Genomic DNA, 5,780 nt, shown 5'->3' with positions numbered 1-5,780 from the left:
AATGATTACTAAAATTCATGGCTTAATAGACAACCTTACTGCACTGTCAATTTTCGAAGTAATTTTGATAAATAACAACTCAACCAAACAAAATAGGGAACACGAAAGCAAGAAGAAAACGAAAAGGTGTAAATTGAGTCAAGATTCATACCACGGCTTTCAAAACTCCAGTTTATGGGCAAAAGATGTTCTGTCAGTAGGTCCCGGTGTTCAGCAGATAACCGAAGCTTTTGGCATCGATAATTTAATAAAACAGTAAACCAGACCACTAAACAAATAAAATGCACCGACTGTGAAACCTAATCATCGAAGAAGTAATATTCGCTGGTTTTAGATTGGTAATATGAACAGAAAAATCCTCCAACTGTTGTGTTTGGTTGTTGCAGAGTCCACATATTCTGGAAGCTTTCCATCATCGAACTTAAAGCAGCACAATCAGATTTCTGAGCTCGTACAGGCAACAAGGTTTTCAAAGAGCAGATGTTTTCAACCTCACAATTCAGCCAGTAATCTTTGGCGCCAACAGCTACTGGTAATCTCCTCTTAGACATGCATGAAGCTAGGTTCCTAACCACCTTAAGACACTTCCTGTGCAGATTGAAAAACTGAAAACTTTTGGCTTCCACCCAGTAGAGTAAAATTTGGTCCGAGAAGCTCACAAAGCGGAAATTGACACTGAAAGGGATTGAATACATTGAAACATCTATGGTCTCCGTGTCCCAAACTTGTTCATCTTTGTAAGCCTTCAATATTTTCAAGTGCACCTTTTCCAAAGTATGCGCCGCCTTTGTATTAATTCCTTCTACTGGTAGTGATTTCTTTTGTAGAATGGCAACAACGAAAAATCCTTTATGCTTAAAAAATCGAGTATCTGCATTGGATTCAACTGGGGATTGGATGTATTGCAACTTGTCTTCATGGAGATCGAACAAGAGAATGAGCTGTGGATCACTGGTCCGCCAAAACAAAGCTCCTCCTCCTCCTGTGGCTCCATAAATAGATGTGAGTAATAATCCGGAATCTGGAGACCTGACTTCGTTCCAAGAAGATTGATTCCGAAAGTATACACCAAACACTTAGGAGACTTAGTTTCCAACATATAAACAATGATCACCAATTTATACTCATTGTTAATAGAATCCAGAAGACCTGATCTTATAATAATAACCTCCTCCTATAACAGGAGGGACTATGCGTAAAAACTCCTTTGACGCATAATTCCAAACATCTATGAGGCAACCAATTTTATTAATAACCTGTTTAAAACAAATTAAACCATTGCAATATCCAACAAATTCCCCTTTGTTTTCCTGTGTGATTGTGTTACTCAAATCAACATTGTAATTATCAGTACTGTCATCTTCAATATCTCTGGCATGAAACAAGTTTCTGGGCAGAGTTGTTGTTTCTCAGTACCATAATAAGTTATATAAAACACTAAGATCGGATTTTTCTGGGAATAATTAGTAAAGTGTGATTTGGGAAATCGTTGATTTTGATTGATGTAATTGTATAAATACTTACTTGTGCAGCTTAATCTCGTCAGAGATTTAACTCATCATCCATTCTAACTTCATCTTCAGTCCTCTGCTTCTTCATCTTCATCTTCTTCATCTTCATAATCATAATCTTCGAATTAGGGTTTTGGGATTTTGATTTTTGATTTTCTCTACCTTGCCCCCTCTGGCTGAGAGACAGAAAAACAGACCGAACTTTCTTTAATGATTTTTTTCATCCTACGGGTAAACGGGCTGGACTCTGGAGTCTGGAGATATGCTGACGTGTCAAACACCGTAACTCTGTTTTTTTTCGATTTTTACCCATACTCGGATTCCCGACCTTCCAAGAGGAACACCGGCTCTGGCAATTCCGTCTCCATCTACCAAAACTACTCATAAATATTTTAAAAAAAAAGTAGACATGTATACCAATGTACAAAAATATCAAGGCCTCCTGGAGCTATATATTGTTGTCGAGGCTCATGTCTGACTTTTTTCTGTGGTTACTGGTTTGGGTACCCAATAGTTGCTCGATTGCCTTCTCTATAGTGTGGTGAACATAGTTGTGGTACCGATTACATCAATCTGCTAATTTCCTTGACCATGTTAGAAAGATACCATGGCGGTTTTATTTTGCTGAGTTCGATTTTGTTAGAGCGAAACCTGGATAATTTCTTGAAAGGTCGGATATTCTAGAAATAATTTATGACTTCACTGTCCAAGGAGAATGTGTTGTTACAAGAGGAAGAGAAGATTGCAGAGGAGTGTGTGGATTTTTATTCTGATTTACTTGATGATTCCTCTTCTCCTTTTTGTGGATGATCCTGAAGTTTTAAGTTCCATTCTAAACGATGAGGATAGAGTTGGGTTTTTTTTAAAGATAACGCTAGATTATTGTCGAGGACGACTTCACAGCCGTGGACGTCCAGAATTTCTTTCATAAGGCTAAGATTTTAAAAGAGGTAAACAATACCTTCCCCACCCTTGTAGCTGAGAAACAAAACCCAAATATTAAGGATTTTTGCCTCATTGCTTGTTACAATGTTATTTACAAGTGCCTGACTAAGATAATTGCTCTGAGAAGAAGCATAGTTGCCATATAAGTTGGCACCATATTTGTATTTCTTTTAAGGAGGGCGGACTCGTAGTTAGGGATCTCCAAACTACTAATTTGGTTGCTGGGATGAGGCATGTTTGGAAGTTGGCATCCTACAAAATCTCAGTCTGGACTGATTTGCTAAAGCAAAATCTCATACAAAGAAAGGATTTTTATAATATGACATTCCCGCAAGATGCTTCTTGGAATTGGAGGCACATTCTGAATCAGAGAACTGAAGCCGCCAAGTATTTTAGGACCACCGTTTGTAATAGGAAATCTACTTATTTCTTAACTGGTAATTGGCATCCTTATGGCATTCTGAAGATATTTCACTACGTCCAGTGATTCAGTCTCCTAGTTCTTCTGGTAAGTATTCATTCAAAGATACTTACAAGGTTCTCATGAACCCCACAGAGTCTCCTTTTTAGAATAACTTGGTTTGTTTAAATTCTACATTCCTAAACAATCATTTTTCACTTGGTTGCCTTGAATATTCATCTCAAGATTAAAAGTAGACTCAATAAGTGGGGGTTGGATATGTCTACTATGTGTGACGAAGATCTCCTCTTCCTTCATTATCCTTGCTCTTCTTAGATTTGGAAGGGGTTACTTATTATATTGGGATATGTTACAGGTCAGAGGGCCACATGGAAAGAGGAGATTAAACGGTGTAGCTTTGTGTTTGTAGCTCTTCCATCATCACTACCATGAGGAAACTCACTTTCAATAACTTTGTGTATCACATATGGAAGGATAGGAACACTAAAGTGTTTAGGAACCAAACTTAGCCCACTGATCAAGTTAGTTCGTTAAGTTTTGAGGAAGTTGAAGCTTTCTGCTCATAGCATTTGTGTTGTGGATATCCCTTACTCTAGACATTTCTTTCACATCTGGAATATGACTTGTGTTTTTAAACTTAAAATGGAGCTGAGGTGCCGGTGGAAAGGGACTGACAAGTGTGTTGTAATGATCAATTCTGATGGATCCTTGGGAAATGGTATGTGTGGCTTTGGAGCTATCATTATGGATGTCGGTGGTGGTTGTATAATGTGACAGATTCTTGTACCGGTATTTCTGTTCTGGGGCATGAGCTTCAAGGGGTTGGGATTAGTATCAAGTTGCTATTTCTAATGAGACATTTCTTATTCAGTCCAGTAATTCCGATCCGTGTTACTGGCTAGTCCAGAGGGATAACACATTTATCGGTTGGTCCAATAAAGTTTAAACCTGCCTAAAATTACCTATCTACCCATAGACACGTTAAAAGTAATTTTCAGTTTCATTTTCGATTCTCTCTCTCTTGTTTCTTCAGTTACAGAACCGCTCCTTTAGACATTCAATTTCTTCTTTAGCAATCACTTCTATCTCTTCTTTCTTCTCAATCAAACTCATCTGAAAAACGATTTCGGAAATCATTAATTACAGAAAAATCATCAGTTCCTCACCTAATCAATTACATAAATCATCAGTTCCTAACCTAATTTTTATTCATTCAATTGAAGAGAAAAAATGGTTAGAACTATCAAGCCGACAATTACAGAAGAAATTGTAGAAGAAACCCAGGTAAAAAGAAGAAAAAAAAATGTTGATGATTCACCAACACAATCCTCCCCTGCTGCTAAATCTCCGACAACAAGGAGTATGAGTAAAGTTGGTACTCCGTCACGAACAAATGTTCCTCAGGTAGAAGGTAAGCAAAAATCAGAAGAAAGTAAAGCCTAATTTTGTACTTCATATTGACATGCAATACTTAGAAAACTGTTGTTGAATTTCATATTGACATGCAATACATATCAATATGTAATGCTGATGAAAAACTGTAGATATGTAGTGATGTTCAACTAATATCCTACATATGCTCAATAGAATCACTACATCTCTGTATGTAGTGTTTGTTTTACATGTTTTCAACTGTTGTATATGCAATTTACTCTTACATATTGACATGCAGTGTGTGTTTCTATGCTCAATGGAATCACTAAATATTTGTATGTAGTGTCTGGTATACATGTTTTCATATGTTGTATATGTAACTTGAGACAACATATTGACATGCAATGTGTGATTCATATGTTTTTTGTTCAATAGAAACACAACATCTCTGTGAGCCATATGTTTTACATGTTTTTCATCTGTTGTGTATGTAATTTGACACAACATATTGACATGCAGTTTGTCATTCATATGTTTTATATCTGTACTACATATCAATATATTGTCTGCAATTTGTAGTTATTGATATGTAATGATAGCATCTCAAATTGATATGTGTGCTACATATTATTATCTGCCTGTAATATGTAATGTGTACAAAACATTTGGTTTACAAAAACAGCAAAAACCAAAGGAAAGAAAGCAGTTGCTGCTCCTGAAGCAAAAAGCAAAAGAAAAACAGCAGCGGCAACTACTAAAGCAAAAGGAAAAACAGCGACAACGGCTGCTACTCCTTCACCACCAGCAAAGGGGGACAAAGCACTTGTCCTGAGAGCTGCTACTCCTTCTCCTAAAGGAGAGGGAAAAGAAAAAAGGGGGAAAGCAAAAGCGCTCCTGAAAGAAGGTTTGTAATGTTAAAACTGAGGATAATTCTTAAATTGTGGTTCATATGTAGTTATCAGTATGTAGTTATAAAATTACCAGTATGTTGTGGTATTTGATATGTAGTTGTTTCATGTTCATGGTAGATACATTAACTACATATTTGATATGGTGTAGGGGAAGAGAAGGGGAAGAAAGTAGTTGCCTTGAGAGCTGCTACTCATTCACCAAAAACAAAAGGGGGGAAAGCAAATGTAGAAGGTATGTAGTACAACTACATATAAGAACAAAGCGTATGAATAATATGTATCCTTAATAACATATGTTTATGAGTATGTAATGATGCATTGTTGTGCTTGTTTTTGGTATTAAGTGTTTTTACATTTTTACTGTATCAAAGCAGATACATATGCCATACGTACTATTACAAATCGATATGTAGTTAAAATAATACGTAGTGGTATCTACTATTATATATCAATATGTAGAGGTAAATACTTATATTCTCATAACATATTACATATCAATATGTAGAGGTATATACTTATATTCTCGTATGTACTGTTAATAATATGTAGTTTCAAGACTTGGTAGATATTACAACTACATATTGATGATGTAACTACATATTTGATATACCATATTGA

At 36.1% G+C, this 5,780-nt stretch overlaps 1 long non-coding RNA gene across 2 annotated transcripts in view; it reads right to left on the bottom strand.

The window, feature by feature from the left end:
- The window catches only part of LOC113283847, a 9,490-nt gene extending 7,762 nt beyond the window's left edge, over positions 1-1,728 (bottom strand). For both annotated transcript variants that reach the window (XR_003327720.1, XR_003327719.1), the window contains exon 1: positions 152-1,728. This is a non-coding gene — a long non-coding RNA (uncharacterized LOC113283847). The remainder of the gene's footprint in view (positions 1-151) is intronic.
- Between the last annotated feature and the right edge of the window lie 4,052 nt (positions 1,729-5,780).

Source organism: Papaver somniferum, chromosome 5, assembly GCF_003573695.1.
Source record: "Papaver somniferum cultivar HN1 chromosome 5, ASM357369v1, whole genome shotgun sequence".
NCBI lineage: Eukaryota > Viridiplantae > Streptophyta > Magnoliopsida > Ranunculales > Papaveraceae > Papaver > Papaver somniferum.
The sequence above is the reverse complement of the archived record's forward strand: the minus strand, read 5'-3'. Positions and strand labels throughout refer to the sequence as shown.